A 24,847-nucleotide genomic window follows, 5' to 3' on the forward strand; every position below is an offset into this window, starting at 1 on the left:
AGCCTATGAAGGCTTGTGGCAGAGCCCCCTGCACAGCACAGGGCCACAGGGGGCAGTGGGCATTGCCACTCCACCATGGTGCAGGTGCACTGTGGCTTGGCAGGCTACCGCATGCTGCCTGTGAGCTGGGGCAGATCCACCTGTCAGCCGGAGCTCCCCTGGTTCAAGTCGCCAGCTCTCTGATCATTCCCCCCGTTCTTCCTGGGGGGCATGGCCCCTAGATCTGTGCGCCAGGTTTCAGCAGGCTGCTGTTTCCAGCTGGGGAAATAGCCCAGAGCCACCACCATCTGCAGCCAGCAGCGGCATTCTGCTGTCATCCCATATCCAGGGGTCTGCACCCCCACAGGAAGAGCTGGGGGAAGTGATCAGAGAGCTAGGGAAAGGATCAGGGAGCTGGGGAATCAAACTGGGAACTGGGGGAATGTTCAGGGATGTGAACATTCCCCCAGCATTTTTGTTCAATTCTTTAGCCCCCTGTTCGATTCCCCAGCCCCCCGTTTGGAAGGGACCTCAGGGACAGATTGTTGTCACTGGCTACCAGCTACAGATATCAATATCAGAGCAGTCCTTCCCCCTCCCCCTCCCTCTCCCTCTCCCTCTCCCTCTTTCACTGCAAGCCTGCCTTCGAAACAGATCTGAAATGTTTTGGAAACATCCTAATCATTTTGGATAATTCCCAAAATGTTTTGGATGGCCTGTATCATTTCAGAGCTGTTTTGGAGCCTGGTGTTTCATTTAGGATTTGGTGTTTCAACTGTCAAAATGTCTGAATCCGAAACAAAATGAAACGGCCGCTGACATTTCACACAGCCCTATTATTTAACTTCAGACTTCAGCCTGAGTTTCCTCTATGTATATGTTAATTGTGGGGTTTTCTCTCTCTCTTTCTCTATCTTTCCCACAGTAATCCAAATGATCTATATCTTCAGATATCTCCAAATCCATCAGGGTAATGGTATTCTGTCTGCTTTTGCACTTTGTTTACTATGTTTCTCTTTTGGGAGTATTATTATTAATTATGTCAGGGTGAACATAAACTACTCAGCACCCCTTTTAATATGGGGAGGCAGCAGAATATCTCATTTTAAACACTTTACAGTCTAAAAGAATTACTTGTTGAAGCCAGATCTATCAGTTAGTCATTTAATGCAAAAAAATTTGAGGAGTAGTAGAGTCACTGTAGTACTGGAACTATATTCAGTTTGTAATTGGAGATGACAAAAACAATCTTGCATGAATTACATAGTTAACTGGGTTGACTCAAATACCTTAAAAGCTACAGTAGATTGTTATAATTTTCCTCAAATTTGGAAGTTGCACAGATGTTGATGCAACTTTAATTTCATTAGTCCCAAGTTAGTAATTGTGTCTGAACCACTGAGCTGTGATGCAAATTAATCACTGCAATACCAGGAGCTCAATATATTTAATAAATACTTAAGTCATCGATCCTTTTCATATCCAGTTAGCCTTGACTAAGTGAAGACTAGGTATTTCTTTATATAATTATTTGAAGGGGATCGTGCAGTGTAAAAAACTAGTCAGAAGCCAGAAAATCTCTCAGATTTTCAGATCCCATTTTTTTCAATTTTCTTATAGTTTTTTTAGACTTAAGCAACATTCTGTTCTATGACTGGTTGCAAATAGCCAGAACTTTTAAAGTGCTGAATACCAGCTTTGGTATGCTTTGGTATGGTCTGCTTTGTATCCCCAGTCACCTTGAAGACAGACAGAGGTACAAAACTCTCAAAACCTTTTTAAGCAGTACTTACTTGATTGGATTTTATCTGCCTGAGTGAAACTTGGCCCTTTAAAGCAACTGTGGACAGGCCATGTGCCACTGAACTCTACTCAAAGCTCTCCAAATAGTATTCAAATGAGATCTACGTGATACATAAGTCTTGTATATTTTTCCTTATTTTGTGCACCATAAGATTGTGTGTGTTGCCACTCACCGAGTTCACTGCCTATTGGATAGTTGTATAGTTGTATGGTTTTTGTTTACTTATCAAGATGAAAATGATCACCTCCCACTGAACTTGTCCATTCATTAAGATTTTTAAAATAATCATTAGTACATACATAAGCTGCAAAATAAGACAAAAAATGGCAGCAATGTGTTTTGACCCCCTTTTCACTGAAATTGAAATGGTTGTGGCTTGGCTTACACTAACCACGGGATAAGAATGTGCAGTGGATAATTATCCCAGAGCAGTGGATGCAACTAAAGCCCCACCTCCTTTTACCCTGCATGTCAGGAAATGGTTTGCATGTCATACCTTATATTACAAAATGTGGTGGCTGCACTAAAAATACATTGTAATAATACAATGAAAAACACTAAAGAGGACCTATTATGTTCTTTAAGTTTAGAAAAATGCAGGGTTCTGACAAAAGTATGCATCCTTAAAACAAACACATTTAATTAATCCTTTAATCCTTTAATTTATGCATCCTTAAAACAAACAAAACACCTTGAAGAGTTCATACATAGACTCTTTTCTGTCCCACTGGGCTAAGTACAGACATTCATAAAGCTTGAGCCTGAATCAATTCAATCTTTGTAGATTAGTCTAACCTGTGTAGCTTTAACCAAGAAGCAAGTGAATAGACATTCACTTTTGATTCCAGAAGTGCAGCCACAGACCTGAAGTGGCTCAGGCTAGAAGCTGGGGGGCACTAGATTGAGCCCTCCCTTCCCTTAGGCAAGGGCCAGAAGGCTGAAGGGAAGCTGAGCTGAAGAAAGACATGGCCAGGCCCCAGCAGGCTGATTGGGGAGGGATTTAAACCCTGACCCTGGCCTGCACGGTCCACAGTTGGGGGGGAAGCAGATCCTGCCAGGCATTCCTCTCCACTTTGCCACTCAAGCAGCAGCAGGTGTAGCCAGATGCTGGCCCTGGTGGCAGCCTGAGGTGGAAGGGGAGGAAAGGGGGTTTAATTCCCTCTTCTTTCCCCTTTCTCCCCCTTTGCTTCAGGCTGCTGCTAGGGCTGGCCATGGTGCTGTGCCCCTGCCTGGCAGACCTGCCTGGCAGACCCGGTGCTGTGCCCCTGCCTGGCAGACCCCAGCTGGAGTCCCATGCCAGTAGGAGAGGAGAGGGAGGGATGGGGGTTTAATCTCCCTCCTCTCCCCCCTGCCCTTTACCTCAGGCTGCCCCCAGGGCCGGCATCTGGCTACCCCCCCAACCACTCAACCAGCAAGTTGGGGTGGGAATGCCTGATGGACTGCTCCACCCCTGCCAGGTGGACTGGGCTGTGTCCCCAGCCAGGTTTCCCACCCTCACCCCCTTGTCAGCCACTCCTCACTGCTCCAGTTAGACAGCAGAGGGGCAGGGCCAACCCTGTTGTCCTCAAGCAGACTGCACAGCCCATCCTAGGGCTGCAAAGCATCCTGGGGTGTTGGGGGACTGTGATTTAACTTGAACGGGGAAGGGATCTGGGACAAAAGTTCTATAAACTGCTTTGACTTAAATCAGTTAAGTGTAATACTACATTCAATCACGTTTATCTTAAACCAGTTTTGGCCATTTTGAAACTGGTTTATGTGCACTGAACTTCTGTTCTGTTACAGGTTTAAGCCAGTTTCTGATCACTTAAACCAGTTTATGTGTAACTTCTGTCCCTAGCCCTGATGTTTAGAAGATAGGAGAGAAACAATATACAGATACTTATGCCTCCTTTTCCCTCTTTGTTCTCTCTGTGCTTGTCCTTTTGGTTTCAGCTTTGCAGCTATGGTTACTGGTAAATGCACTCTAAATAGTCTGTTGTATGGGACGTCCATGTGCACATGCACAACCTGCCACAGAAGATAACAGTGTATCATATGCTCATGTTAGTACATGAAATAAGTGAAAGCAACTTTCAAACAAAAAAGGTCCCACTGACCATAGCACTGACACATGCGCAAAATAAAATGGAAAAATAGAAGTAAGTGCAAAATTTTAAAGAGAAAAACTGTCATAATTTCAAACAGCAGCTTTTTAGCTCCAAATATTTTATTGAAATACCTCTATTTAAAGGAATCTCAGGAACCATGCAAATATTTGAATCCTCTAAGTGCCTGATTTCAGGTAATAGCTTACTCATGTGTCTATTCAGGACTTGGCTCTGCAGTTATGCAAGTAAACACAGTGCAATCGGTTTTGAATTAATCTCTCTTTTAGTACTTTTTGAGATGTGGCACATTGTTACCACGTGTGCTGTTACTCTGGGGAAAATACTTAGAGATAATTCAGATCTTTATTCAAATAGAGCACTGAAAAAAAATAGTTAGTGGGAGCAGTATTGTATGAGTTGAAAGAACCTGATTGTTAAAGGGATGAAACAGGCAGTTACAGGTGGTGATAGCTGTCATTGATATGCTTTGAAAATATCAGTGTGGCATTAAATAACTTGGCATCCAGCATTTCATTTCAATCTATTTAGTCCTTTATTACTTAGCTCTGACACTGTTTCACTTGTATAGCTTATCTATTGACCTTGTGAGGTTATCTTAATTAAATAAAATATAAATACCCTTAATTCCTTCAGCTGTGCAAGTAATTATAATACTGTTCAGCTCAACTGAAGCAATTCTGTTTTTTCTTATATACTTAATAAGAACATGGCAAAATGAAAGCAATGTAGTGTATGATAAATTCAGGGTATATTACAGAACCTCAGTCCAGTAAGTAACAGGAAAAGAATTTAAACTTTACAAAAGCCTGATTTTATTTTGCGGGGGTAAGGGGAGAGGAGGAGTCAGGGGAGATGGTCTGTTGAACATTTTTAATTCCTACTGATTTCAGTAGGATGTGGAGTAGTCGGCCCTAAAACTTGAATTCAAGTCTGGATGTTGCAATACATGTCTGATAACAGCTGTGTAGTAATATAGGCAGGCTCTGTATCTTTGCCAATAGTTAAGATTGCCTGACACTTCCCACTAGAAGACTGTTTTCAACTGCTTTAAGTCTGCCAAATGCTAAACCATTCAGACATTTTCTATGTAGGGAGTATGATTCAAGCTGATTTTTTTTTTTTTTATGCAACATGATTCCACCATTTCTGAGAATGAAGTGAGGGGAAACATGTTTTGTTCATGTTAGAGTGAACATGAATAGAATAGGATGGTTCTGGTGAGAAATGTTAGGACCCCTGTGCCTTCGAGCCAGGATTCAATATTTGTTGGGGGAGTCATCTTAGTGTCAGAATGGTCTTTTGCTGCCTGTGAAAATAGTCTCTGATTTTAAGTTTATAAGCATCTGAAAAAAAATCACTGTTTGCGCATGATTGGGGGCTGGTTGACATTTGGCCTTTACATTCTCAGACATGCTAAGCATGCACTTTCACCATGCAGTCTCTGTGACCAGACTGCAAGCGTCACCCCACAGATCAGATATAGTACACAGATTATGGTAAAAAATTTGAAGTGATTTTTGGACGTCTAAATTAAGATGCCTAGGTGGACTGAAAGTGCAGTTCCTAGTGTACATAGTATTTACGAATTGGAAGCGCAATTCTCCTTAGCCTCTGTTGAAAGTGTGTCTCAGTTTCCCATGTGCAACATGGGGATAGTACCCTGTCCTAATCTCATAGGGGATCATGAACATAGATCATGGTAAGAATTATAGAGAAGCCTGTAATGGAATTAGTAATTCTGCCTTCATTGCATAGTTTGAATAGTTTGCAAGAATAAGACCGTGATCTGCCCACTGAACAATGAAGTTGAAAAGTTTTTTTGAATAAAATCTTATCCAGTGCATGGAATGGGGTAGGAGTTTTATGGAAAATACGGTATGTGATCAATCATGTAATTAAAAATATATAGCAGTAATTAAAAATATATAGCATAATGCATAAACATGTTGAGGCCAAATTAAGATTGCATATAAGACCTTAATGCTATAATTTCCTAACTTTAGAGTCCTTGAATTCTGCAACTTTAATAATGTTCCCTGAAGTTTATGTAGTGTAGAATTTTTAGTGTGATAAAATATGGGTGCGCTGAACAGTTCTGAATAGAAGACTGATCTGTTCACTTAACAAACCTAAATGAAATATATTCTTCAGCTCTCTGAGGGGAAACTTCTTGTGCATATTGCCTGGCTCACAAAACTTGCCCTTGTGCAGGGGAAGCCCCATGGGAGACGATAGGATAAACCTACCATTTTGAAAGACCTGTTAGACCAGAGCAGCTTCTGCTGGCCTGACAACCCATCTTCCATAGTTGGGAATGGAGAGAGTGAATGACTGCAGAATATATGTAACTTTAAACCTTTTGCCCTTGCTTTCAGTCCCCTTTGTTAATTAGATCAGGTTGCTTCTATGGAATGGAAACTTCCCAGCAACCAGAATGCTTCCCAGTGTTTTTATGTCAAGGTGGGATTTTTCCTTCATGAAATGATAGTTAATGGGGGCCAGCTGTTAAAAACTGGAAGTTTCTACTGTCACAAAAAATGAAGATTTAGAAAAGGAAAATAATCTCCCTAAGGCAATGGAACATGTATTTGAAATACAGAATAAAGAGAACAAGACACAAGTCATTAAAATATTTCAGAATCCAAAGTAACCACACAACTATGAGTAAATAACAACCGGCTCCCTCCTATTTATATAGATTCCTCACGTCCCTTTTAAGTGAGTCTGAAATTTCAGTTTTCCTCCCAACATTTATATAGCTCTGATTGTCTATCAGTCTAAAAATTCAAGATTCTGTTACAAAATCCTGAATGATCATAAATATTTTCCTGTTAATTTTTATATAATGTCTGTTTCTAACAAGATAGCTTACAAACAAGGGAAGAGACAACTTCAATCACTTCTTCAGTGGTAGCACAGGTCATCTCAAATCAGTCATAAAGTAGGTATAAATGGAGCAAAGTCATTGAGCTTTTCCAGATTCTTTTATGGGAGAAAGCCTTCTGTAGTACTAGCACAGTCTTTTGTATTAAGTCAGTGGAATTTATGAAGTACATTTGGGCTAGGAACACAAATTACATATAAACCAGTATAAATGATTAGGAACTGGTTCAAATCTGTAACGCAACAGAAGTTCAGTCACATAAACCACTTTCAAATTGCCAAAACTGGTTTAAGATAAACCTGGATGGGTATAGTATCAGAATTAAATCTGCTTGTAGACATTAACTCCCACCCCCCCACCAACTTATTTTAAACTTGGCTTCTGGCCTGGGCAACTGCAGGCATGTGGCTGCATTTCCAGAATCAAAAGTGAATGTCTGTTCACTTGATTATCAGTTAAATCTATATATGCTGCTTAGACTAACTTGTGAACATTGAATCTATTTAGCCTCAGACATGTTGACTGTCCATACTTAGCCATGCTGTCTATTCTTCTTCTGCCACAGAGATATGCAACACACGGAATGAAGAATGATAATAGAAACTTGAGAAAGAGCTCAATTAAAAATGTTCTCCATGGTCCTTAATGACTCTGTGACTTCTCAGACATGTGTTTTCTATTGCATAAGGCCATTCCTCCCCCATACCCCCACTAAGTAGTGTTCAGAAACATATATGCAAAGCAATGAAACTATTTCATAACATTGTAAATATTTTTATGGTCACACTCATAAGATAGCGTGAAGATATTGCATGGCAGATGTATTGGGTCTATAGATAAATAGTTCAGTCCCCAGGGTCTGCAATTTGCCAGAAATGTTACTATGGAACTTGGCACAGGTACTGGCAAAGGCAGAAGTGATTTTATACTGCTCATCTTTCTTCTAAAGTTTATCTTTCATTGTGTTTTCTTTGCAGTCTGTTTTTTTTTAAAGGTAGATCTCCTTTGGTGTCTATTCAGAAAAATAAAATCAGTAATGTATAGTCATCACAATATATTCCCGCTCTTACAATTTATTAATTACTAATCTCTTCTGTGAGTATGGAGGCTTTACTAGTCTGAGTTCAGGCCCTGCCCCAGGTTTGTGTCAAAGGCTGCCCGAGTCAGTCTAGAAGTAATGGGTAAGTTTGTTGTTGAACACGGAGAGTTGGACATCTACATCTCATGCTAGCCATATCACTCTCTTGCATGCACTGGCTATAGAAACTGGCATGCCTGAATCACTGTAGCTTGGTGGGCCATCTGAATTAAAGTAGACCTTTTAATTTCACTTCAATTTTTCCTTATGTAATTTCTCACCCTTTCACACCAGCATGTCCTCCTTCACCCCCCTGTACCTACTACCACAGTGGACCTAAACTGAGCTGTCTTCATTCTACCCACAAGGAAGACAAACTCTAGTCTTTATGTTTGAGCCTCACATGCACCTTCCCTGCCTCCAACATACAGTCTGATGAAAAGGAAAAAGGTAGCAGGAAAGAACATGAAATAAGTGGGAAGCCATGATATTTGAGGGTGTGTACGCATGTACTAATTTTCTGACAGTTAAACCAGCTTCACTTGTTAAAGTTGACTTAACTGCTAGAGCACACACATATGTGGAGCAGAGTCAACTTAAATGTAGTGCAAAATAATACACCTCCCTTTATCTTGAATTGCATTAGTTAAGTAGACTTAACTGCATTAGTTAAGTAGACTTAGCTGACAAGATGACTGCCACCATGTCAAGGAACTATATGTGTGTACACTTGAACGTGGCTTTATTTAAGTTGACTTAGTTAAGTTGTCTAATTTGAAGTTGACTTAGTATGTGTGTACACAGTGAGATTCCAATGAAAAACTTTTGTTTTGTCACAGCCCTTTGCCTTATGTTATTTGAGCTTCCTTCAGATCCTGGGGAATAAAACCTATAAAGAGAGAAAAGAATATAATTTGAGATAGATTTTACTGAATGATAAATGATATCTGGTAAAGCCAGTAGTCACAACATCTGTTAACTAATGGACTCCTCTGGATCAATATTCTTGAAATACAGATAGTTAGTCCATTGACTTTTCCATTTACCACTTATAATAAGTGAGCTATTGCAATATCTAGGCAAGTTTCAGTGTGACTGGTAATTATAAAAAACTGGTCATTTAAATTATCCTAAGATGCAGAATTTCCACGACTAATTCAAAACTTCTATGTCTTTGCATTGCCTCAAATTTAATTTAAATTGATAATGAGTTGTTTAATCTCTCTCTTGGCATTAGTGGTCATACTGAAGGACATTTTTTGGGGGGTGGGAGGGAGGAAGGGAGAGATTAAGAAAGCAGAAATCTAATTAGTGACTTGACGTTCTTGTTGGGGTTACTGTATTTTAATTTTCACTTGTGGAAGCTCTTCTTGGGTGGATGAAATAATTAAGTACTGCTTAATCTTTTTTTCAAAATCCCAAACTCTTACAAAATTTTAGCTTTCAAAATAGTTCCCTTTTATATTATACCTCCCTTACATATGAGACTCCTTGATGCATCTTGCTGGAATGCTATCATCAAATAGAAAGATTTAAATAATATTTTCCTCCCATATCTCACAGGACTCAGTCCCTTTTAGTGTAAGTTATCTCTCTTGTACTTAGAAATACTTCAGAAGACCAGCGTCTTTTGCAGTGGAGTAGATGGAAAGTTTTATAGAAGTATCTTGGGATATGAGTAAAATATACCTACAAGTGTACCCCTTTATCTAGCATCATACTTTTTGTCCCTTCTCTCATTTCAGACTGTACAGAATTGACTGTGTGCTCATAGCACCAAAATTCTTTGCATAAGGTCCATGGACAAAGAAAAAATCTTTCCTGCAAACTGCATTTTATTTGCCTTATGCTGCTGCCATCTTTGTTTAGGAGTAAAGCCTTTGCTTTTAGTGGGAAGACAAACAAAGGAGTTCTCCAATTCTCAGTCCCTCTTCTCTATGCTGTTTGAGATGCACAATTTCTTGCACATTAAGGAGAAAACAGTTGTGGGAAAGCCTTATTAAAATGCTACCAGCACTTCATTGACTACTGTGAAATCTGCTGTGGAGAAGATCTGTATCAATAAATTATTTTGATAAATTGGCTTAATAATTCTGACATAAAATGGAAAATAAGCCTTAAACAACAAAGGAATTGGTCATATATTAGTTAAAAAAGCCAAACATAAATATACTCCATGTACATTATTCACTTTGCTTCTAGATCATAATTCAAGTTACTCAAGGAATTCCAGCATGAAGATTAAGATGCAAATGACTATATCCTTATGCCTAGTGTCTCCCTTTTTCTGAATCCCATTCATCTGCTGGTGAATCAAATGAAATACAGGCCTAATCATAGAATAGGGTGGCCATCATAGAGGACAGTCTGGTTGTCCTCTGTCGTCTATTGATACGAAACCGGATGCCTTTATGTCTTCTATTTTTCTCTTGAAGAGAAAAATAGAGGACATGCAGGTGTCAGGTTTTGTATCAATAGAGGACAGAGTAGCAGAAAACTGGAATGTCCTCTATGATGGCCGTCCTATCACAGAATATCCTACATGCTCAGCTTTTGAATTGGTGTAGGATTTTTTTCCCCCTCCTTCTGGTTGATATTGTCAGACTTGAGTTGCTCTTCCTGGCTAGGAACAGAAACTACACACAAACTGGTATAAATAATCAGAAACTGATTCAGATTTGTAACACAACAGAAGTTCAGTGTGCTTAAACTGCTTTTAAAATGGCTGAAACTGGTTTAAGATAAGCCTGGATGGGTGTAGGATCAGACTTAACTGATTTAGGTTAAATTGGTTTATTGAACTTCTGTCCCAGATCCCCTCTAGATTGAAGTTAACTCACAATCCTGCAGCATCCCAGGATGCTTTGCACCTCCCCCACATACCCCATCTCATAGGGTGGGCAGGTTAGTCTTGGCCTAAGTTGTCTGCTGCAGTGGAGCAGGGAGGCATGCTCTAGTGCCCCCCTTCCTCACCCAGCTTTTGGCCTGGGCCACTACAGGCATGTGGCTACATTTCTAGAATCAAAAGTGAATGTTCACTGGCTTATTATTTCAGTCTACACAGTTAGACTAACCAGTGAATAATTAATCAAATCAACCTCGGCTTTTTGACTACCTGTACTTAGCCCATGTGTTAAAGAATAGTGATTCATTTCTTTGTGCAGTTTTAAAGGCTAGCTTTTGGGGTATGCATGTGTTGTTGTTCCTGTGTGTCTGATTCCATGCTCACCTTACTTTGGAAATGGAAGTACTGGAAGTGTGTGTAATGTAGTTCTGTTACTTGCTGGCCACACAGCTACCAAAATGTTGAAATTGTTCTGAAGTACAATTTTCTTGGGAATATCTGTTCTTGGACCAATTATAGGAGAGATGGAAGAGATGTTTCTAACATTTTCTCTCATAAAATGTTGTTCTTCAGGTCTAGGAAAGAAGCAGAATATGCTAGATACCAGGTAGAACAATTTACTTTTGTTTAACTCTGTTATGGAAATGAAAATGGTCACATAAAAGGGAAGAGGGTATTAAACCTAGTTACAGGCCAGGTAAAGAACAATTGAAATAAACGAATAAGATAATTAAAAATGGAAGGAGATGGTTATTCCTTGTGTAGTTCAGGGAAGTTAGCAGAAGGAAAAGGTAAGTTGTAGTGAGCCATAAAATTATTGTTTATATTAAGTTTGTGATTTTCTAAGGAAATTTTGTTTCCAGGGCCATGCTTCAAAGGTATTGTGTAAGTTTCTTTGGGGATGGGGGCTATGAGGTCAGGGATAGAGTGGGATAGAGTTCTGTGAGAATTACGTTCTGCCTGGCAATTGGGTTTCTATCCTTTATCAGTTTTACAAGAGACTTCATTCTGGAGCACAATGGTTGTGTAGTTTCATCCATGACGTTTTCATGAGTGCATTGGATGCATCATACTGTGTGGTAACCTCCCCTTTGCATGTGCAGATACCTGATTGGGTGTTTGCATATATAAACATGCACATCATAGAATTATAGAAAATTAGGTTTGGAAGGGACCTCAGGAGGTCATTTAATCTAACCCTCTGCTCAAAGCAGGACCATCCCTAACTAAATCATTCCAGCTAGGGTTTTGTCAAGTTGAATCTTAAAAACCTCCAAGGATGGAGATTCCACCACCTCTCTAGGTAACTTGTTCCAGTGTTTCACCACCCTCCTAGTGAGCAAGTGTTGCCTAATATCCAACCTAAAGCTCCCTTGCTTCAACTTGAGACCATTGCTTCTTGTTCTGTCATCTGTCACCACTGAGAACAGTCTAGCTCCATCCTCTTTAGAACCTTCAGGTACTTAAAGGCTGTTATCAAATCCCCCCTCAGTCTTCTCTTCTCCAAATTAAATAAACCCGGTTCCCTCAGCCTCTCCTCATAAGTCATGTGCCCCAGGCCTCAAACCATTTTCATTGCTCTCTGTTGGACTCTCTTCAACTTGTCCAAATCCTTTCTATAGTAGTGGTGGGGGGGGGGGGGGAGAGGCAAAACTGGACACAGTACTCCAGATGTGGCCACACCAGTGCAGACTAGAGGGGAATAATTACATCCCTTGATCTGCTGGCAGATGTATGGGCAGCATGTCTATAGGCAGAGTATATGTCTATGTCCAGTCAACATGGCTTTCTTCTTCCTCACCCCCATAAGTCTCTTTCTTCCTTCCTTAATGATGATTTGCAAATTCAAATGCAAATATATTTGCATTTGAATTTGCACACAAATTGTATGCATATAGTTTTAACAGTCAACTTGCTGATGTTTGTTATGATCTTAAATATACCTTAAATATTTTCTTATAAAGATAAATACATTCTGTCTTTCCAGCAAGGAATCCATGACAAGCAAAATAGTTTTTTTTTCTTAATGTATCTGGCTGTGATTTTACACAAGACTTAGAACACATAGGAACAGAATCTGGAGTTTTAGGTCGCTTTACTAGGGCTGCCTATACATGTGCTTGGGGATAGGGAGGGGTGTTTTAATTTAGAGCAGTTCTCAGTGAGCCACTCTAAATAAAACACATCACTGTCACATGTATTAAGCCCCGACAGATTTAAAAGTGGCTGCTAGATGCTTTATCTCAACCTCATTCAGCAAGGTTTAGATAAAATGCTTCAGCTCATGTCCAGATGAGTGTGGACATTTGGTTCTCTGGGGACAACTAGCAGTGGTACACCTTGTGCCGCTGCTAGTTGTCCCCAGGGAACACCTGTGCCATGCACCCTCTGGCGCATAGCAGGTTATGGTGGGTGGGGTAGGGGAGGCTTGGGCCAGCAACTGTGCTGGCTCCAGAAGCCTTACCTGAGGTCCTGGGGGCTGGGGAAGCTGCATCCACAGTGCTTCTGCAGCTGAGAGCCTAGTCAGCGGTCAAAGTGTGGCTCCCGCTGGCCAGGGTCTGGTTTTGGGTGGTGCATGCTACCACCTCGTGTGCTGCCCCACTCTTTTTTTCTGCATGGATTTTTTTGAACACAGGGTCTCCTGGAGTCAACCACCCCACCCCCCACTGCAAGTAGCAGTGTGGGAAATGCCTCATTGTGCAGTGTATAGCACTGTAGACAGATCTGCATCACTGCATACTGCACAGCTGTGCTTGTGTGGACATGGCCTCAGAGGGCATTTTTAAACCCATGGTGACTTACACACATAACAACGAGGCCACGCTGGAGCATTCCTATTAGAACGCGGAATAGACTAATAGTCTGCTCTGACACTTTCCAATTAGAAAGTGAACCAGCACATGTATAGGCTGCCTATATGTCTATGGCCAGTCAACATGGCTTTCTTCCCACTTCTTCCCACCCCCATAAGTCTGCTTCTTCCTTCCTTAATGCTGATTTTTTGAGTATTTAATCCCAAACTCCCTCCTGATCTAACTATAACGCTAGCTAGAGAAGAGAGAATAAATTGGTTGAACATAATGAGAATACAGTACTTAAATCATTATCTCTTTCTGAGGTGATTAATCTTGACATTCACAAATATCTCTTTTTCCTGGACTCCTGTGAAACACATTTAGATTTACTGGTGCATGTCGTTAAGGTACATTGCTTTGGAAAACTCCTTGACTAATATTTACATAAACATCTTTTCAGCATGTTTCTAATTACTTTCCTGAATATGGCTCACAAGGTGAAAAAAGAATTCCATTCTTAAGTTAGATTTATCTTGTCTGTTAAGAGTAATGCACTATACAGCACAAATAATGCTCTGTTGTACTGCTAGTCTGTGATATAGAGAAACCTTCCAAGCTTGTGGTCCATTGACTCATCTCCCTGTAGAGTCAAGAATGAGTAAAGATTGGATAAAAGTGGTTCTTGGTCAGAACTGTAAGATTAATAATAGGATACTTCATAGTCAATGATGTCTGGCCTTTCACCCTACAGATGGAGAGAGAGAAAGACACGTGTACTGAAATTAGGCTATTCTGTATTTAGAATTCTTTATTGAAAATCCAACTGCTAACATTTTTGTGTTTTAGGCTTTGTACAGCTTTGATTAAATCTAATAACAATAATAAAGCTACACCCAAATAGCCTACATATTGCCCTCACTGAAGATATTTCTGTTTCAGTTCTACAGCAGTTCAACACATTCCAAGAGCACTGTATTTTTTGATTAGATGCATTGCTTGGTTAGGAACACCATATTTTTTGATTAGGGTGGTATTTAATGTTGTGACAAATTTAATTAATAGATGAAATATTTAAATTATTTTGTGGCAGAGAGTAGAACCCAGATTACAGATCAGTAGTGGCTCAGAGTAATCCATATCAATTTGGTAGCATCCGTTCAGTTTGAACTGGTCATGTTGCTATATCATAAAACAGCTAAATTTATGCCTATAAATGGTCAAAGAGTTAATAGAAGGCAAGGTAGGTTTGCTCCTTATAGACTAACTAAATTAGAGATGGTTAAACTTTTGTTAAATTCTTCACGTCTCTTATGTTATCCATCAACCGTAGGTGAGGCCTACCTCAAGGATGCCATTCGATCAGTTAAGTTAATGATTATAGATAATTCTGATGTCTCTCGATTCTTCCACGCTCACTATATGGCCAATCCATGCTAACTGCTGTGTATGTATCACTTTTGTAATGAGGGGCTGCTGTTCTGTGATATTTCATAGATCTTCATAATTTTTTGCCTCCATTTTCCATTCATAAGGTCTTTCACTAGTTCAGCTATCTTCCTGAGAATATTATCTTCAAAACAAATCAATTTGTGTTGGTTTTTCAGCATCATGCACCAAGTCACACTCTCATATATCACTATAGGTCTAATAATGGTGCTGTATAGCTGCAGTTTCATTCTTCTGAACAGTATTTTGAACCTGAGTAGTCTACTAATGGCTGCAGCTGTTTTATTTCCACTCTGGATCCTTGCAATAATTTCCTGGCTCATCTTGTTGGTGTAAGTCAACAATGATTCAAGATACTTGGATTCTTGGACCCTTAGGAAAGACACGATAGGTGAGAATGGACTTACATCATCAAGGAAACCAGTGTTACAAGTACAGTGAAGGCAGTCTCTTCATAGCATCTGATGAACTAAATTGCTGCTTACAAAAACTTATGCATCTCTGATTTATTTAGTCTATAAGGTGCAAATCTACTCTGCCTTCAGCCTGACTTCAGACTAACGTGGCTAACTACCTCTTTCTACTCAAAGAATTAATAGTCATGGGGATTAAATTACTTTCTAATTTATGCAGGTGGTTCATCCAGGCCCAGATTAAGGGACATTGGTGGAACAGGGAATTGTTGCACTACTGTTAACCTACTGCCTTATGATGTCCAAAATAGTCATTCCAACACCATTTTATTGGTACTAAATTTGCTTTGAAAAGAAAATCAAGGCTGTTCTTACAAATATATATTCTATGAAAAGCAATCATTTTTTTCTTCAGACTGGGGAAGTAGGAGAAATAGTTTTACTTCAGCCTTCTAAAATTGCAATAGTAACTCTTTTGCCCTCACCCTGGCAATGAATGGTATATATTTTCAGTTTTTGATTACAAATATTTCTGTTGTGACTTTCTGTGTTAAGAAGACAACTTCATTTTATAGATTTAATTTCAGTGCATTTTAAGGCACTGATAGGTCTGGCATGACCTGCTTATTGACAACATTTTAAAGGTACAAATTATGTAGTTATATTATTAATCAATGTCACTATTTGCCATATCCAAGAATACTATAGGAGTAACTATCGCTGTTATGGAGGAAATGTCTCTAAAAGCTAAATGACTGCACCTTTAATCATTTAATCATATCATAAGCCTTGCCAAATTCAGTTCCTGGAGAATGTTGTGGAGAAGAACAAATTCTAAAGGAGAGTGCTATTGACTGAGAGAGTCCTGCTTCTGGTCTTGAAGAGGTGTGACACCATTTATACCAAAGGCCTTGTTACATGGTAATTTTGGGTGGCTCCTGGAGCTTTTAATACCTGATTTGTGCCACTCCAGAGCAGGATTATCTCTGATCCATGTTACCCAGCTTGTGTTCAGTAAAGTGTAGCCACTCTAGGCTACACCTTAGTGTAAACACACAACCCTCACACCTTTCCCCACTGGCTGGGATCTGGCCCACTACCCCCTGCCCCAGCACCCCATATCCCCACTCACTGCCCCCTTGTGGCTGTCTGCATTGTCTCTCCTAGGGAAGCAGGCAGGGAAGGGTTAACCTGCTTGCCTGACCACTGCTGCCACTGCTCTTTGGGCCCCAGAGCAGCAGCCCAGTAGCAACAGTGAGAGGGGCCAGGAAGGCAGGTTAATCCTTTCCTGCCTGCCCCCCTGGGACAGACATCATGGGCAGCCACAAGTAAATGGGGGGGGGGAGGAGGGGAGCCCTGGGGAGCTGGGGGAAGCCCAGAATGGGGGGGGATGGGGGACAGAGGGATTTTTACCTTTCATTCCTCCAGGCCCCTGCTAGCCTGCATGTGTGACTGCTTCAAACTCAAGCTAGCACTAACACTGACCAATATTTGTGCAGCTCATGGTGTAATGTGTAAAAGGGCCCTAAGGTAAACTGCCATAAAGGTGTGAAGGGTAAGAATGTCAGGCACAGAAATCCCAGATGATTTAGGATTTGAAAGATTATGGTAGCGAGCTGTAATAGTAAGTGCCACTGTGAAGACTGGTTCACATACATGTCAAAGACAAGTTCACACACTTGGGTCACTCAAGGGGCAAGAAGCTGCATTTTGCACCAGTTGGTGTGTTGAGTTATTTTTGGGTAAAACCTCGGGTTTAGAGCACACCTGGATATAATCGTAAAGTGACAGAGGTGTGGATCACTGTATCAGAGAAGTCATAGGCTGTTGATCTGTCATAGATGGTGATTACATTCAGGTGACAGGTTAAAATCTAGAAACAATGATGAATCTGTTACAAACCTGATGTTGGAAGCCATTTTGGCAGAAAGAAGAGAAATATCCTCAGCTGATGCTGAAGTTGCTCCTACTTTCCATTCTTTCTTATGAGCCAGTATAGCTTACTTTGCATCCTGGTTGAGGCAGTTGGTTCACTTCTTATTTAATCCTTGCTTGTGCCAGGCAGTTAACGCTCAACATCAAAGTCATTTGCCCTAGAAGATCTTACATGATTAAGCATCCTGAAAGCTAGTGATGGTTCTTACACAATCAGCATTGTACATCAAACTTTTGTTTATCTCAAAAGCTTTTTTTTTTTTCAACCTTTACTTTGCAGTCTGAGTGTTGAGCCTACGTCTGAATTCAGAAAGATAGAAAGACACAAAAAATCTTTGAAAGCCAAGTACAACTGAATTTACCTCATCACCATTTGCCCTTTGGCTTGCTTATTTAAAATTTAAAATAAAGAAAATAGGAAGATATTCCTAGGCTGTAGTCTTGACCAATTAGAATTTCTTGAGAGGAACGTCCTCTGCTGATACAATATTGTATGTTAATACAACTTTAGACCAGAGGGCCTGGAGAGCAAGGAGTACCGAGTTCCTGATTCTATCACTGTGGCTTTTTTTTCTAAATCAGGACCCGTCTCAAATATCCAAAAACGCTATAACATAATGGAACTGTCTAGGGATTTGCAGTAAATTTGCATCACTTTTACTAGGAGGAGCAGGTTCATATGCCATATGGAGTTGGGATAATTATAATCTCTGTCCTGCTGCCTGCCCAGCACTGGAATATGGGCTGTTTTGAGAAGGCTGGCATACTGGCTACATCCCAATATGTGTCAGTGTCTTGGCAGCATGGAATAGGCAAAGATGGAGGAAAATAAAATAAAAGACTTCTTAAATCTCCTCACTTGAGAGGAGAGCAGACAATAGAACCAGCATGAGATTCATAGTTTCATAGATGTTTGGGTTGGAAGGCACCTCAGCAGATCCATCGAGTCTGACCCCCTGCCCTGGGCAGGAAAGAGCGTTCGGGTCAGACAACCCCAGCCAGGTGCTTGTCCAGCCTCCTCTTAAAGACCCCCAAGGTAGGGGAGAGCACCACCTCCCTTGGAAGCCCATTCCAGATTTTGGCAACCCTTATCGTAAAGAAGTTCATCCTGATGTCTAACGTAAATCTGCTCTTTGTCAGTTTGTGGCCATTGTTCCTAGTTACTCCAAGGGGTGCCCTGGTAAACAGAGCATCTCCTATTCCTTGTTGTCCCCTGCGATGAGTTTATAGGTGGCCACAAGATCACTTCTCAGCCTTCTCTTGTGGAGGCTGAAGAGATCCAGGACTCTCAATCTCTCCCCGTAGGGCTTTACCTGCAGGCCCCTAACTATACGAATGGCCCTCCTCTGAACCCTCTTGAGGTTGTCCACATCCCTCTTGAAGTTTGGTGTCCAAAACTGGACGTAGTACTCCAACTGTGGCCTGACCAATGCTGCATAGAGGGGAAGTATCACCTCCCTGGACCTGTTTGTCATGCAGCTGCCAATACATGATAAAGTGCGATTAGTTTTACTGATCGCTTCATCACATTGACAACTCATGTTCATCTTGGTGTTAACAATTACTCCAAAATCCTTTTCTGCTGCTGTGCTGCTGAGGTCATCCCCCAGCCTGTAAGTGTGCTGGTGATTCCTTTTCTCTAGGTGCAGTACCTTGTACTTGTCCTTGTTGAACTGCATCTTATTCTGTTCTGCTCACTTTTCCGAACTGTCCAGATCTGCCTGGATTCATTCCCTACCATCTAGTGTGTTAACTTTACCCCATAAATTGGCATTATCTGCAAATTTGGACAAAGTGCTTTCCATGTCCTCATCCAAGTCACTGATGAAGACATTGAACAGCACAGGTCCAAGGACTGAGCCTTGTGGCACTCCACTGCCCACAGCTTTCCAGGTCTATATGGACCCATCCACCATCACTCTCTGGGTGTGACCCCTAAGCCAATTTGCCATCCACTTGACTGTGTAATCATCTATGTCACAGCTGCTCAGTTTATTTATGAGAATAGGATGGGATACTGTATCGAAGGCTTGCTTAAAATCCAAGTACATGACATCTACCTTGATTCCTGCGTCTAAACATTTTATGACTTGGTTATAAACAAACAAGGTTAGTCAGGAAACATCTACCTGCTGTGAATCCGTGGTTGCCTTTCAGCATTTTTTCCCATCTGGGCACCCACAAATGTGATCCTTAATAATTTTTTCAAAGGTTTTCCCAAGGATAGAGGTGAGACTAATTAGTCTATAGTTACCTAGATCCTCCTTCCTCCACTTATTGAAAATAGGGACCACATTGGCCCTTTTCCAGTTCTCTGGGACCTCACCTGAGCACCAAGAGTGCTCAAACAGCCATTCCAGTGGCTCTGCTATGGCACTGGCCAATTTCTTCAGCACCCTTGGATGAAGATCAGCTGGGCCCGCTGACTTAAACACAACTAGCCCCTCCTTATTGGGACACACACACAGACCTAAGTATCTCTGAACACTCAAAGATATCCCAGGTAAGTGGAATGGCCAACCCCAATTGCCACTGAATGTCATTAGGCTGAAAATGATTCCTTGGGAAAGTTCCCACTTAAGTGGAGCATTTTTCTTGGGCTTTTATACCATTCATGAGGTGCTTCTCACACTTTTCTTATATGTAAAGGAGTTTAGATTTGATTTTCTCATCATTGGACTTTGAAAATTCTTGTACCATCATGTTCTCAGAGGTGAGTTGTGCATAATTACTGAACAATGCTCCATTGTTGTAAATATGTGGTAAGTTTAATGCAGTGGTTTAGCGCAGGGGTTTTCAACCTTTTTTAGTAATTGTGCCCCCAGCGGCCAGACACAGAGTGTGTGTGGGGCCGGCGAGGGGTGGGGGGGCGGGGGGGTGGAAGGGGCTGCACAGCCAGACGTTGAGTGGCAGCAGCAGCACTGGGCGGCAACAGCTGCCATGTGCGAGCTTTCCCCCTGCAGCTGGACAGCCAGGCAGCGCCTGTGCAGCCCACAGAGGGGTGCCACTGCCCTGGCCCTGCCCTGGCCCTGCTCCTGGCAGGCAGCAACATGGGGTTGTGGGTGGTGGCGTTCTTTTCCTGCCCACCCGCGCATACCCCCTAGGGCCTTCCTAAGTACCCCCCTAGTACAGCCCCTCATTTAGCACAGTGCAGTGGTCAGAGGATAAGGGCACTACAGGAAAGCATTTTAACAGTCAGTTGGATGCCAGATTGCTGTACACATGCAGAGTATGGGAGTGTTTTTGGTGAATGAAATGATAGAAGTGCTGAGCACTGTCATGTAAAATAGAGAGTAAAGAAAGTAAACACTGACTTTGTCTGATGCAGCCTTGTTTTATTCATGGTGTGTTTTGTGCTGAATGTAATGGCCTAATTTTTATAATTTTAAAAACTACTTAGTTTCAATAACTTAAAACTTTCTTCTGTGGCATTCAGCTGCTTGTTTTTTCAGCTGTCAGTTGAAGACATCTAATTAGAGTAGCATATTCTTTCTAAGATGTTATATAGAAACACTTGGCAAAAGCTTTCAATCTAAACTAGTGGTGAAATCCAAAAATATCCGTTTCAAGTTAATTTTGGGGGCCTAAACATTGCCCTGGACCTTCAAATTCTTCAGAGCTCTAAAGTCTCAAGAGATGTCCTCCTTCCTACCAACAAGCCTACACTTGGTGCTATGGTTTCCTTTAGAGATACTTGGTTAGGTTGTTCCTCCCCACTTTGGTACTAAAAGACATGTTCCTTCAACGATGCCACACCATCACATCATGGCTAACAATCAGTAAGACTTTCTGGATAAAATAACTGACCTCAACATTTTTCCTGAACTTCTGAAACTCTGTTGCTTCTTTCTCTTCTTTTCTGCTCTTTATGGATTTTATGGAGATCAGATGTACCAAATAGCACAGAAACTGATCCTGCCACATTTCCATCTTGACTGAAATCAGGAAATCTAATGAATGCTCCCTTCTCCTCCTCCCCCCCCCCCATCAGCCCTCCCCTCAACAAATAACAATAACAACAACAACAACAAAAATCAATCTCTTTTCTATCCTTAAAGAGTCTTGGACATATTTAGGGTATGTTTTAGCTAAATCTCTGAACTCTTCATTTACTTCAGATAATAATACAAACATTAAACAGGTTTGGAAAAGTGTAGTCAACATACAGCATGGTGATGCTTTTATCCTTATGAAATTCATTTTAAAGACAGCAATCTTATCTAGCATTAATCGAGCTGTGAGGGTACTTTAGTGTGGTCCTCTTGGCACAGAACTACTTGTTTACAGGAAGATTATATAGACTTTCATTTAGCAAAGAATGTAAGCCTCTTTAAATCCCACTGAAGTCAATAGGACAGGCTTAAACACTGTCTTGAACTGGGCCATGAAGAGGTGGAATGATGCTTTTGCGCTTATTACTATCTGGGCTTCAGATGTCATGAGTTTCATCATGATTCTGCCCACCCTCTGCAAGGTCCTTGCCTTGTAGAGTACGGTCAGAGGGTGGATAAATAATGAAAGTAGAAGTATATAAAACAGAAAAAGGGAAATGAAGATTTGAATGCCTTTTTCATCAGAACTGAAATTCAGTAGTGGAACAAGCTGGGTGGTGCGTGGGATCCCAGGCCCAGGTGCTGACTTGGGGCAAAAGTTTGGTGGTCACTGCTACTGCCCAGGGTACAAACACTACCTGTTGCACCTCTACTAAAATGGTCACACTTAAAATGAAAAGGGCTAGAATTTTCAAAGAAATAGTTAAATCCAGTGTTTTGATTTCGGACACAAAGGAAAATCTCTCAGTGGCTGTGGGAGTTGTTCCAGGAGCAGAGCTGAAAGACATGACATGAAATTAGTTTAACTGGAGCAGTCTAGATTATTCCACAGTAAATATAATGATTAACAAATGCTGTGGATAAAGGATATTTCAATAACTACAAGCTGTTCACTACACTTATTAATCCCTTGCAGCCATTTAGTTCATCAGTCTTTGTGAAAGTGAGTATTTCTCCAGGACCAACTCTGGCAGTACTTCCTTACTGAATGTCAATGACATTCTGTTTAAACAGGATTGGGAACTCACTTCCAGTTGAAATGAACACAGCATGTCATATGGCAAATCAGTAAAATGAACATCATTATTAATGCAGTACTTTCAAGCTGAAGTCAAGCTGTGATGGCAAAACAAATGAGTTTTAGGAGAATTTCAGACTAAGTCATCAAACCTGTTGCTTTAGATCATGTGGGTGAACATAAAAACAAGGGTTACTTTACATAGATTTTTGATATTTCTGTAACAATGAATATTGGAAGATTAATAATGAATGAAAATGTAGTGCTTCTATGTATGTGTCCAAGAAAAGAAGGATTTGATAGCATCATACTTCACCATCATGGTTATGTTTGTATCAGGCCGCTGGTTTAAGTTCATTTCCCAGTGGACAAATATTCACTTTACAGATGTACCCCAGTTAACATGAAAGTAGCAGGCCATATCTATGTAAGAAAAATGAGTAATGAGCAGCCTTGGAATCACCTTGACCAGCTAATGTGTTTAAAATGTAACTTGTCTTGTATATGCTAGGATTTTAAAACGCTGTTGTGCGTGTGTGTCTTGAAAGCACCTTTTGACAGTCTTCAGATACTGTTAATGAGCATTCTTGATTCCATTTCCAGGACTTCAGGTGACAGTTTTCTCATATCAAGTGGGAAAATGCTGGTGGGACGGTAACAGGTTAACTAACTGCACTGCCCAATCCTGTTCTATGGAAAAAGTAGGATGATCTCCTCAAAGGTCGAATCAAACCCATTTTAACCAGAATTTAATTTTTACTAATTAAAGGAAAAAGAACCATGAAAGAGTTAAATCAGCATCTATATAAAGCTGGGAGTGCTCCCCTATTAAAGACTGCTAAATCAGCTAACTTAGCTTGCCATTTAAAACACAAACAAGGTTAACACTATATAAATGGTTAATTATCCAGAACTGAAAGAAGCATTTGTCATGTAGCAGCTATTCAATTCTGAACATTTACTTTGGTACGTGGAGGATTATGCATGTGATTCTTTATATATCAAGATAGAGAGTATACACATTGTGCAAAACCACTGAGAGTTCACCTAATTAGATACATTTTCATTGCACGTCCTTACAATAATTAGTAGAGTTAATGACATGGAAGTGAAGATGCCTTAAAGACATTCTGCCTTTAGTTCTCCAAATGAAGCAGCTCTCTCTTGTCTCATACTACCCGTTGCCAAACCACAGCACTCTATCCCTTGCAGGCAATTTTGAGTATACACAGCCTGCTTTGAAATGTGGTTTCATTCCTATGAATACTCAAAACCCTACTTGATTAAAATTATCCCTGATGGCGGTGTGTGGGAAAAATGGGCAAAGAGTATATTCTATGCAGCAATATTTTATTCAGTGAACAAGTTTCTGTTGCATGTGATTGTAGCACCTCATTCTGTCATTTGGTAAAAACAGCAGTGACGTACTTTTTTGAAGTACAGAGAGATAAGTAATCGCAGTCTGGTGAGTTAGTTTGAATTAACACTTAGTGTTGCTATTCCTGAGAAAATCATTCAGCATCTGTTTACTGCCTGGGACTGATCAACACCTTCCAAGCTTTTTGAGGCCCGAAGCTTTTTTTATACTGTTGAATGGCTCCAGCAAAATTTTTATTATTTATTTTTGAGTCTGGCAAGGAACTGTCATACTCTGTAAACCTGGTCCTTCCCCCATTGAAGACCAGAAACAGTTTTTCATGGTTTTTAATAGAGCAATAGTCAATATTGGCACATCTCATTATACATCATTACTACTTACTGTTACATAGCAGTAAGACAAAGGTTAAAAAAACCCAACAACTCAACAACCTATCAAATTCAGTGGATTAGCACATAAACCAGCAGGAGCTGGTTAAAATCTTCAGAAGGTCAAGTGGCTTTTCAATTTAAACCTGCAAAATGAAATAATTACTTGCTTTGAACTGGACTGTATAGTTGCAGTCCCCATACCTCCCCCACCACAAACCCTTTAAATGGACATTCAAAAGAATAGCACTTACAGCAAGTATATGCCATTTTTTAGACTCATTTCTGAATGTGGTGACAGGACATGAAAAGAAGATTGATCATGCAGAAGTGGAGATTTTTTTACCTTGTCAGAAAAAGCAGACTTTTGCTGGGAAAATATATATATTTAAATTTGACCTTGCACATAAATGTAAAGATGTATATTTCCTCTATTTTTTTTAATGTATCATATATAAAAGTACACTTCTCTTAGATGTTAGCTTTGTGTTTTCTAACAATAGTGACTGAGCTTTCAGGATAAAGTGTTCTAATGTTCAACAATTTGACTATTAATTCAGGGAGTGGTGCTATCATAATGCAAACGTAAGAGTTAGAATTTGCTAAGTTTAGAGAAGGATACAATTTTTCAATGACTGTTTCCAAGTGTTAGTTTTTATCATTATTCTCCCCCTCATACCTCCTTAAAAACTCATTTTTACTTAATCTTCTCATACCTGCATCCACTCTTAAAGCGATATC

At 40.4% G+C, this 24,847-nt stretch overlaps 1 protein-coding gene across 8 annotated transcripts in view; it reads left to right on the forward strand.

Annotated features, from left to right (window-relative positions):
• Positions 1 to 24,847, forward strand: part of PDE1C (phosphodiesterase 1C) — a 491,302-nt gene that overhangs the window by 206,596 nt on the left and 259,859 nt on the right. The gene's annotated exons all lie outside the window — the stretch shown is intronic.

This window comes from Alligator mississippiensis, chromosome 5 (assembly GCF_030867095.1).
Source record: "Alligator mississippiensis isolate rAllMis1 chromosome 5, rAllMis1, whole genome shotgun sequence".
In the NCBI taxonomy this organism is placed as follows: domain Eukaryota; kingdom Metazoa; phylum Chordata; order Crocodylia; family Alligatoridae; genus Alligator; species Alligator mississippiensis.